We start from the raw sequence: 12,392 nt of genomic DNA on the forward strand, positions 1-12,392 counted from the left end.
CATGTACAGCGCTGTATAATAAAACTAGTTTTTGTACTTTAATTTTGTAATTTTCGTCTGTAAAAATTTCATTATTATTTTTATCTTTTTTTAATAATTTTTCCACATCGAGTATCTGTTCGTTTGGATTACGTTCAACAACAACACGATTCATCCAAAGACCACCTACAATTTTCCATTCGTCGCGTTCTAAAAGTATATTCAAGTCTTTGAAGTGCTCATCTGCTTTGGTTGAACAAACATATAAATTAATAACTAATAAATAAAATGCACACTTCATAAACATTTTTGGTTATGAACTAGACTTAGATATTATAGTAATAAATGCTTTTACACTTGCAATTTTATTCTGCCAAGATGCTTATAAAAATCAAAATCAAAATTATAAAATTTTTATTTTTACCACGAATTATAAAAATTAATATGTATAATGTACTTTTGTGAATAATTTAATGAATATTTAAAATAAATAAATCTCCCCTTTATACGGTGTTTCCAATAAAAAAAAATTATAATTTATTTATTTGTGTTCAAATACATAACAGATGTATTCTAAAAATATTGCTGTGTAATCTAAAGATTACATAGCAATATTTATTTAGAATCGATTTTCTAAAATGTATTTATCTAGCAATGTAGATTAATTGCATTGGATATCTAATCGAATTTGTCAAAATTCAACTTGCTATTTTTCGTATTTTTCATAATTTGAGATCTGAGTAGCTTTTTCAAAAAAAAATGTATACATGTTATAAAAAAAATATTTATTATTACATCAATTAAATAAACTTTATGAGTGATTTTAAGTTATTAGCCACTAATTTTTTTGTTAAAGATGAATGGTTAGCAATTTTATGGCATAATAAATACAAAAATTCTACTAAGCCATTTATATTATTTAAAAACCTTGTTTTGAATGTCTTATAAATAACGCTCAGAGAATAAAACTATATTATGGTCTTTATAAACCTTAAAATTTTACTTTCCGTGGATGTCTTATTTTGGTTTTATTATTATAGTAACTGTAATTTATAAATTTATATTTTTTACTTCAATTATGTTATATTTATTTCTATAATTGTTACTAAGGAATTATTACGACTATTTTAGTTTTTAACTGTTAAATTGTTATATATTTAATAAAGGCTACTTAAAAAATTACAGATATCTATTTCGTTAAAAATCTTTGTATCTATAATACAGTGATTTGAATAAGTTATTTTTTGTTGTTCCACAACCTAGTCTAACTGTTTAAAATACTTTAGGAAAAGTTTTGCAATCGTGGTAACGAGTTCGCTGATTCTTTGGCTAAATGTGCTTCATCATTCCTATGTTATCCTTTCTTTCTTCTTCCTTATTCTGACGCTCTTCATTACTTTAGATCTACCCTGATGGAAGCATGGCTCACCAAGTGGTCTTCTCTTACTAACAGCTTTGTCCGATGGCATCGGTCCATCGTACCTAGCCCTTCCAAAATTCCATGGTTCGATCAACTAGATCTTCCTTGCAATATAATTTCTAGCTTTTCACGACTCAGACTGGGTCATAACCTTTTACCAGCATTCGCTTACAAATTAAACTTGAACTCTGTTCCCTTTTGCCATTTACTTAAGGATGAAGTTCTCGGAGATTTTCCTCATTATTTATTGAATTGCTCCTCCTTGGCATCTAATAGATGCTTGCTTATATAATTTTTAGAATACAATGGAATTTACAATTTTGTCCCCTCTGTTGTACTAAATTCCTATTCTATTACCGTGATTACTGCCATCATTTCTTTTATATTGAGCGCTGGTTGTACTATTTAACTACTTTATTTTATGTTATAATTTATTGTACATACTTTATTTTTGTTATACTAATTAAAACCAATTATTCCTGTAATTCATAACGCTAATTAATACTATATTATCTAATTCTTATGTAATTGTCGAGCTATAATACTTTCATAATAAAAGCTAATAAAAAAAAAAAAGTTTTGCAAAATGCAAAATGGATTATAATTGTTTGTAAATACAATGTTTCTAATGAAGTAAATATAAGTCTATTGATGTAATAGCCTTAGACTCTCTCAGTTAATACACCACGAATCTATGCGATTATGTGTAGGTTTAAGACATATTTCATATTCTTACGATGATTTTTTTTCGACATTCAATTGGAATATACAAAATAAAATGTATTTATCTAAAAAACAATTTTCTGTTTTGTATTGAATTCGTAGGTGTACATCAGAAGATTGATTTTCAATCTTAAGGTTCTACTGAACCTTAATAGAAAGACTTATATTTAATTGTACCTAACGATGTTATATGTTCTACTATACATTGAAGGTGGAATTTTTCGACAGAATTTTAATTGATTGTGGCACAAACATTTTTTATGCACTCATAAGTCATTAAAAAATTTAAATAAGTATTAAACATTTAAATAATGTGCTAACGCAAATCAAAATAAAGTTGTTTAAGTAAATAAAACATTTTTTGCGTGGGGTAACAAGCATTTGTTGATTAAACTATTTTAAATAATAATAGTAAATTATATTACGCGTTGATATAATGATAGGTTACTGACATTAATATAATAACATTTTAATTATCACCAACAAGTACGTTTACTTAGATCCTTGAGTTAATAAAGTGGGTGTTATGATTTTCATTATTCTTTTTTATGAATTATTATCTGGTTAAGAATCCACAGCTTTAAGCCAAATACTTAAACTCACTTTCAACTGCATACACACCTCATTTTAAAGACTGAAACAAACGGTTTGTGTTTATGGAGGAAGATTATAAGTAGGATATTGAAAGATTTTCGAAATAGATAGCAAAACCTTTGCCCGAATCATGGCTTAAAAATGGTACTGAATCAATAATTTTAAAAGAATTATTTGAAAATTTAATTTTTTTTAAATGTAAGCAATGTATTTTTACATGTAAATATACCATATAACTGTAAATTAAACATTCAAAATTAAATTAAAAATTTATAATTGATTTATGAAATTAATAGTCAGATAACGTTAACTATTGGGGAGGCAAGTTAACAAAATTGTGTTGGCGTCAGTCCTCATACTCCACCGTTGCTGGATCTATTCTCATATACCCACAAAAATGTATTGCACGATTTCTACAAACCGCTATTTTTAAATAATAAAAGATAATTGATAAAATAAGAAAACTTGATTTTAAGATTATCAATTTTGATCATAGTTTACGATTAGTTGAAGGTATCTTTAACACCTAACTTAATGATTGTATACAATGACGCCTTGGGGATAATTCTTTTTGAGAAAATCAGTTTGAGATAACTCTTTAAATTTATTTTGATATTCGCGTTTTCGATTTAAAAAAATACTAAGTATACATACATTGGTATGAACTATATGTAATAAGCTTCTAGTATGCTTTATATAAATTAAACAAATACTCAGATTATATAGAACCTCATTAGATACCTTAAATTGACTTATTTTTTCAAGTTTTTTTCATAAATATCTAGTTAAATGTTTCCTCAAATGAGTTTTTGTTTATATAATAATATAATTAAAATTTGGTCTATAATTAGACTAGTATACTATTGATTAAGTTCAATAGCTTTTAAAAACATTCTCATGATATAATTGAAGATATAAATGTTATAATCGATATCATTTTTTAATTTTAAGTATTGGTGTAACATGATAAATTTGCATAGGAACAACTAGAATAAAAATAAAAAATAAAAAAAAATACTCATTTAATTTTCTGACTACCCTGAAAATATTTTTATAAAACAATATTTATAATTTTCTGAATTTTTGAGGGCTAAGCCCTTCTAAAATTTCAAACCTCTAAGCCTTTAGTTAATAGTAGATTTTGTAAATCTACAAGTTGTATTTGAATTAAAATTCTATAATTTTAGAGAAAACAATTTTTTTGAAACATATGTGTAAAAAGTAGAACTTTTTCAACTTAACTTTTGAAAATATTCCGGAAATACTGCGTCTTTTAAATATTTATTAAATAGAAAGTTATATAAAATAAACAAGAAAAAAATTTTGATACACGTTTGCCATACAGGTAACGTAATATACAATTACTTTATAATTTTTCCGTAAAAACTACTGTATTAAATTATCGAATTTCAGTTTCATAATAAATTTAATTAATATAATGAGTAATAGTTATAAATTATAAGATCTATAATCAGAATATAATTAAGGAAATATGATTTGATGTTGTTTTTGGAATATTACATCCTATATAATTTTATTCTCACATTCAAATAAATCAAATTACCAGTCCTTGAAAATAATTTATAAAATGATATGTTATTAATGATCGTCCTTTTGATTATACGCAAAACTCTTGTGTATCAATTCTACATAAAAACAAAATAACTTCTTATTTAAATTTTTTTAGGCAAAAAAACTAGACTTTTTGATTTGAATACTTAATAACTTTAAAATTAAAAAAATGCTTAACTACAATATATATTGTTAATTGTAATTGTTTATTTCTTTGATGAATATAACCGTTATTTTAATCTTAAATAAAATCCGTTAATATCTGATTAAAAAAATGAAGTTATCTCATTTTTGCTTATAGCCTTTCAATTTTAATTAACTAGTAAAGTTAAAATAATTCTTTTGTTATAAAATATTTGAAGCTTGATGCCAAAATTGAAAAAATAATAAAACCTACTTTCTAAATAGAACAAAAACAAAATTAAATTTATATCAAATAAAACCACGAGGAAAACGTGATTTATATTATAATTTTACCAAGTGGGTAGTTATAAAGAGGTCAAATTTAATTAAAACGGCCAACCTTACGATTGATATATGATCATAACACTAGTTATTAGTACTCATTTGTTTTAATCCAGTTAAATATATAATCATAACTTGTAAACAACTATAAATATTAATTGTTACATGCAGTTCGAGAAGTATTAATGTCTTATTGCAGCTGACAAATTGATTGAACTTAAACAGCGACACTATTATATTTTAAAAAGTAATCAAACATTAATGTATTTGTTTTAATTAAAAACCATGTAGTTATTTATATTTGTGTTGAATATTCTTTTCACTTATTTCATATGACATATCACCGGATACCAAACCCTTATGATACAAAAATATAGTAAACGCATTAAGTCTGTATCAATATGAGTAACATGACCGTATATGGGGTTGAAATATATTCGCTTTTCTTTACACAGCTGTAGACCCTGTCACGCGCACGTTTAAGTACTCGTTTTGCGCAACTACACTCTAAAATAGCAATTTTATACAATTATTGTCAGAAACGTCCTTCTCGCCATAAACCAAAGACAAACCGTATTTCCTTATCATCGAATGTTCTGGTCATCGTTAGGCGGTTCGAATCTTTACAAGTTTCATTTTGCATTTCACGCGAGATTTATGATAGCGTTTACCAAACGTATTCTAGATTTTCTCTGTAAAATATCATTTGATACCGCCTCTTTCATCGAACAAAATAAAAAAAAAACTATACTCGTTCGAGCGCATTGATCGACTTTTGTATGTATTTTTGTAAACAAATGTCTTTGAATTTGCCGTAGGCCGTGAACTCCACCCTTCCAATTACATTAACTTGAAGGCTTGGCAATATATTGGCCGCACAGTCTGAACACTGACGGTTTCGTGCCGTTTATGCGTAGGACACTGGCACGGGTTTTCGCAAAATCTCAGGCCGTTCTGTAATAAACTCCCATGAGACTCGCGCGTGCTCGTTATACTTCTTTCGTACACCTCCCACGTGACGCTGGTCGATTCACTGAACACGGCAGATCGATATCGAAGAGTGTGTGTAGTAGTTACGACGTACGAGACAGAGTGTACCGCCGAAAGTCCGAAGGCGGCTCGGAGACTTAAACGCCTGGAGATAAATCTGTAGCACACGGCACTCCATTAACAATTATTATACACTCATTAAACGTCCATTTTGTTACTGAATCCTCGATTAAAAAAGGTATTTAAATATGAACCGTTTTCGGATTTTGCCGATATAAGTAAATTACTGAAAGTGTAGTAATTATAAGCTGTTTGATGTGTGGTCACTACTATTACTGACTTCATTAATATACAAACCCATTAATTACTCATATAGCATCAACTGTCTGGAATTATATAAATGCGTTTTAACTTTAAGTCTAATTGTCTTTCACGGATAACGATGGTACTGTTAATGTTTATGATGTCAAAATAATTTTTTTAATTAATTACCATCTTTTGACAGTAAGACTGTATATTATTGAGACGTTGTTCATTACTTAAATATTCAAATTAATTAAAAAAAACAATTTAATTAATACATATTTTGATTTTTAATTCTAGTTATTACAAGGTGATCAATTTTGGTTTCTCATTTTCCCAGAAACTATAAAAAATGTTTGATTTTCGTACAGAAAAATATGATTTGGTTCAAAATATTGCAATAGTATGTAGTCAAATAACTATTTTTTGATTTTTTCAAGAGTAATAAACCTTATTTTTACGCTTTCGACGCTAATAAAAAGTGTCATAATGCTCCTGTTACTTTTCATTGATTTTCAATAAACTTTAATGAAAGTAACTTCTATACCGACTGTGAAGTTTCGTTATATTATTTGATTTTTGTTTAAATATTTTGTTTTTAGCTTTGCTTTCGTAGACGTAGTTTTTGATACATTCCTATTTTTATCCATGTACAATTTAAATTTCATTTTTTAACAATTAAATGAAATTTCCATATTGACCTTAACTAAAAAATGTACTTTTATTGCATGAATAATTTAATTATTCAGAAACACTTTTACTTAGAGAAAAAAATTTGTTAAATTTTTAGATAAGCAATGTTACAATTTATATGTGTTTTTTGAAATTAGATGATGTCACATTCAATAAACTGGGTTAAACTACAGTAAAGTTCACTATACCTATTGCGATTTGTAATAAATTTACGATTTCCAGAGTTATTTATAATTAAAAAATAATAACAATACATTAATCCAGTCATACCATAGTATTATTGCCGTACTTGCACTATGAGTTTTGTAACGTACCAGATGATAACTAACAGAATCTAACAATGAACTTCATATATTTAGTAAAAGTCGTAATATGATCGAGCTATTTGAACTATAGCAATAAAACGATCGGTTCAATGAAATATTTACTTGTTACTTTTATTTTGTAAAATTTAGTTTTAAACAATTTTAGTATGAACACATTAGGTGTATTACATATGGTTCGTCAGATATGATGAAATATTTGTAAATATGACTATTTCGGAAATTTTATGAAATTTTACGTATTTTGACATTTTTCTAGAAAACTAATGGATTTAGAAGAAAAACTGTTAGGACTTAATTTATAAAAACAATTAGATCTACAATATAACTTTTCGAATTTTTTTTGTAAGAGCGCTAATTTATGAGTTGATTTATTAATACTAAAAGAGTACCCATTTTGGCCGATTATCAACCCCAAGTCGGTACGGGTTAAACTAATCTGATCGGACTGAAATTTTTTATTTTTGGGTTGTCAGGTATTGATGTAGTGTACATTTTTTTAATTAAAGGGTTTGTGTTTATATTTAGTTTTGAGTGATATCTAGTATAGTATAAAATAGCAAGTTCTTTGACAGTTTTGGTGTTTAAATTCTTGTGTAGGTTATTATTTGTTACATACCAAGGCGCACCAGTTAACACTCGTAATGTTATATTTTGAAAAGCTTGTATTGGTCGAATGTTAGATGGTTTAGCTAGTTTCTATATCTGAATACCATAAGACTAGACTGTTTGGATTTTTCGCTGATAAATAAGATATTTAGTTTTGAGAGATAATTTAGATTTTAGTAATGAACGAAAGAGTTGAAATCTGCTATTGGTTTTTTCCTTTTGTCTTTCAGGTGGGGACCTCACGTCAGTTGTTTTCCAAAATTATGCCTAGGTAGTTAGTTTCATTGTAGGTAATAATTGTTGTATTATTTAATTTTATATATAAGCATTTTTGAGATCTGAGGGTGAATGTTACATAACTTGACTTGTTTACATTTATTTTAATTTTCCAGCTCCTGAACCAAGGTTCGATGATGTTGACGTGCATTTGTAGATGATGGGCAGCTTCATTAATATTATTGTGAGTAGAGAGTATAGCTGTATCGTCAGCATATGTAATAAGAAGAGTATTAGTAGACTGGGGTAATAATATTGTAGTGGCCGGAAGACAGATACACTGTCTTAAGGAACGCCTGCTCGATTTCTGTAGTAAGAAGAATTTGCACTGCCTTGTCTTACCGTAAACTATATTTTATAAAAGTAAGATCTTTTTTTGATAGATTTGTGAACACTTTATTTGCGATTAAATAATACCCAGGAGCTTTTCCTTTTTGTAATTTTTTAACAGTTGCTTCAATTTCTCCTGGACAAAATGGTTTTGAAAGGAGGAGACATAGGTAGACAACATGAGATAAAGTGATTAACGATATTAATATGATTAGAGTCGTGCTTAACGTTTTCATGTGGTTTAAATTTATTAAATAAATGTTTAGCAAAAATTGTAGCTTTCTCTTCATCTGATATAGCAAGGACGCCGTTATAATATTGAAGAGGTGGGATAATTCCTTTGGTTTGGGTCTCCATAATGATTTATTCCTACCATTGGATGATTGAGTATAGTTTTGATACTAAATTGATTTAAATTTTAGAAGTAGATATTTTAGGTTATTAGCTAGTTTGTTGAAAAGTTGTTTAAACCAGGATTATCGAGTATTTAGTCATATGGCTCTAAGGGATAATAGCTCTTATATGAACTGGTAGTTTTTCATCAATTTTAAAATTGCTTTTGTTTAATGAGGATAAATTATTTGCTAAGTTTTTGATTAGTGAAACAATATTTTGAGCCGCATTTTAAACGTCGTGTTATGGGTTTGAGTGGAATTTTCAGACTAATTTTTTTATCTAATTTTATTTTAAATTTATATTTATTAATGGGTCTTTTTGTAAGGGATTGTCATGTATTATAGGAAACCTCACCACCAATAGATAGTATAATGGGTGATTGGTCACTGGAAATATTACAAACATTTTTATGCTCGAATTTAGCTGGCTTGGGTTATTTGTTACAAAACTATAATATTAAATTTGTTTTAGGGAGAGCAAAATAGAGACATTTCTTTTCTGGATTGTTTTTGAAGATAAAAAAAAATATATTATTAAAACATATTGTTGCTATTTTTGTAAAAGTGTCATTTTATATTTATGTATATTTTATAATATAAATTACAAGTTTAATTCTAATATAAATAAACTATTTACTAACTATTTAGTCATAATATTGTAACATTTTCTGAAGATAATTATAGTAACTTATACTTGCTATTACAATTAGTTTAATACTCATTTTCAAGTTGAAACGATTGAGATGTTAGATAAGGAGCTCGTATATTAAAATAATAGTTAATTTTTTGGTTGTTTAATTTTGAATTGCATTATCAAATCAGGATTATCATAGATAAGTTTTCTAGTTGGTGTATCAATAATAGATTAAAAATTAACATTAATAAATGCGCTGCTATATCTTTTACAAGAAGTAAAAATCACTTAATTTATAATTATTCATTAGATAATCATTTAATTAAAGTAGTTTCCACCATCAAAGATTTAGGTATAATTTTTTCCACTGATCTTTCATTTAATGATCATGTATCCTATATTTATTCAAAGGCTATGAGACTCATTGGATTTGTAAAACGACAGTGCTGGGACTTTAAAAACATACTATGTTTAAAAACATTATATTGTTCACTTATTCGTTCAGGTATTGAATATGGTTCAATAATTTGGAACCCCTACCAAATTTGCAATATTCGTAAATTAGAAAATTTACAACTTCATTTTTTAAAATTTGTAATATTTAAGTTGAGGTTAAACATTTCAGTTGATGATCTACAATCTAAACTGAATTTACAATCTCTCGAATCGAGACGAAAATTTAATGATGTTTCCTTCATATATAAGTTATTAAACNTGAGACGAAAATTTAATGATGTTTCTTTCATATATAAGTTATTAAACAATAAAATAAATTGTCCTGAAATTCTTGGAAAAATAAATTGGTATGTTCCTACTATCAATACACGCTCTGCGACTACCTTTTATGAGTCATTTCACTCTCAATTGTATAGCTATAATGAACCCATAAGTCGAATGATAAGAGAAAGTAACAAAATTTCATTTGATTTTAACTTTGATAATGAATCTAGTCTTCGGTCTTTGTATTTGTATAATAGTTAATATTTATAAATTTATGCCATCTATATGCCAAAATTTATAGCATTATGTATTATTATTATTATTATAAATTTGTGAATACTTTATGTTAAATAATTTGTACACTCTATTGCCCGATAAGGGCGTCAATATATAATATATATATATATAATACTAACGCGTGTGATTTTTATGAGTCATTTAATTTTATTGTTTAGATTTATGATTTTTTATTTTTTTTTTACATGAAAAACGCGAAAGCTATTGTGTATTCGATTCCTTATAAATCTTTTTATTCATTAAACTTGTCGTCTCTACTCGTTTTTTCTGATTGAATAATGATGTTTTGGCGATTCACACTGATAAAAGAAAGCAAACTATATATCATAAATTTATATTACATAGAACCCGTTCGGAATCGATAACAATACCCTCGCGGAATAACAATTTTTAACAATTATGGTGGCAACTTGATTCATCGAAGAGTAGTCGTGACTTTATGTGTTATATAGGATCATAAACATTTCACTGCCACCGAATGGTTTATGGCCACGAATCGTGTATCTGTACCTGTGGACATTATCGTAAGTTTGTTATGATATTATATATATACAGGGTGGCCCACCACTCACTGACAACTTAAATAACTTTTGATCCAGTTAATATTTTTAGTTGATTTTTTTTTTAAATAATAGTTATACGTTAGGTCTATAGCTATATCTCAATAATTAATTTTTTTACATTTTATTAAAAATATTAATTATTTTTAAATTTTAAATAAAATGTAAAAAAAAAATCTAAGATAGCTATTTTGTAGAGTAGAATTTAAGAAAAATTTTAGTAAAAAAATATCTTATTAATATTCAGTAGTAAATATTCTGTAGCGTTTTGAAGTTTGTGAAAATTTGAATTTTCATGTACTATTTTACGGTATTAAACATTGAAATACGTATTGAGAAAAGGACAGAAGAAAACGCTATCTTTTCAATATACTTTTGAATGAGAGTGATAAGTAATAATTGCCTTATCTAATTTCTTATCATGGTATTTATGCCAAGTTTGTAATGTATACACACTATCATCATATGTATACACAGTAATCATGAAAAGATAGCGTTTTCTTCTGTCCTTTTCTCAATACGTATTTCAATGTTTAATACCGTAAAATAGTACATGAAAATTCAAAATTTCACAAACTTCAAAACGCTACAGAATATTTACTACTGAATATTAATAAGATATTTTTTTACTAAAATTTTTCTTAAATTCTACTCTACAAAATAGCTATCTTAGATTTTTTTTTTACATTTTATTTAAAATTTAAAAATAATTAATATTTTTAATAAAATGTAAAAAAATTAATTATTGAGATATAGCTATAGACCTAACGTCTAACTATTATTTAAAAAAAAAATCAACTAAAAATATTAACTGGATCAAAAGTTATTTAAGTTGTCAGTGAGTGGTGGGCCACCCTGTATATGAATAAATGATATGTCCCCTTAACAAAACCGCTGTTGTGGTAACAAAATAATTATTCTCGCCTATAATATTATGTAGTGACACGCCGACGTACATAAAAGTTACTACTAGGGATGGACACTTTTGAATAATTTAAACTGTGTAATAACTGTAATAATATTATTTTTACTGCAATAAAATGATTATTTACAAAGTTATTTAAATAGTGTTATTAAACATAAACTGATGATTAGTTAAACAATTTTTTTTAATAATACTTTAGAATATTTATTAACTAATCAAATAGTTATTTAACAAGTAATTAATAGCTCGATAGTTATTTTAGATATTTTCCATCATATTAATGAATCGTAAGATGTAACACTAAAATAATGATATAAACTTGTCTTTCATTTGCAGTATTTTAATAAAATGACTGTAGTAAACTATAGTTATTATGGTAAAATTTAGTTTCATATAAACATTAATAATATTTAAATAACTTAATTTGGAAAATTTGTGGAGTATCATCTTATTTTGTGTGACTCAATATTTATTTTTTAAGCATAATACATTTTAATTATAACCAAGGCTCTATCACTTGAATTTTTCTGGAACTTTTTAGCAATACCTACGTAAGTTATAAATTTGTTTCAAAATCCAATACG

General features: G+C 26.4%; 1 protein-coding gene across 2 annotated transcripts in view; it reads right to left on the bottom strand.

Moving 5' to 3' along the window:
* Window positions 1-363, bottom strand: part of LOC126895130 (uncharacterized) — an 8,507-nt gene extending 8,144 nt beyond the window's left edge. The window contains exon 1 of one of the 2 annotated variants that reach the window (XM_050666652.1): window positions 341-363. The gene's annotated coding sequence lies outside the window, so the exon portion shown is untranslated. Of the gene's footprint in view, window positions 1-334 lie in introns of both variants that reach the window. The other variant, XM_050666653.1, reaches the window with a different exon arrangement.
* Window positions 364-12,392: the final 12,029 nt, after the last annotated feature.

Source organism: Daktulosphaira vitifoliae, unplaced genomic scaffold (genome assembly GCF_025091365.1).
Source record: "Daktulosphaira vitifoliae isolate Bord-2020 unplaced genomic scaffold, ASM2509136v1 Scaffold_1, whole genome shotgun sequence".
Lineage (NCBI taxonomy): Eukaryota > Metazoa > Arthropoda > Insecta > Hemiptera > Phylloxeridae > Daktulosphaira > Daktulosphaira vitifoliae.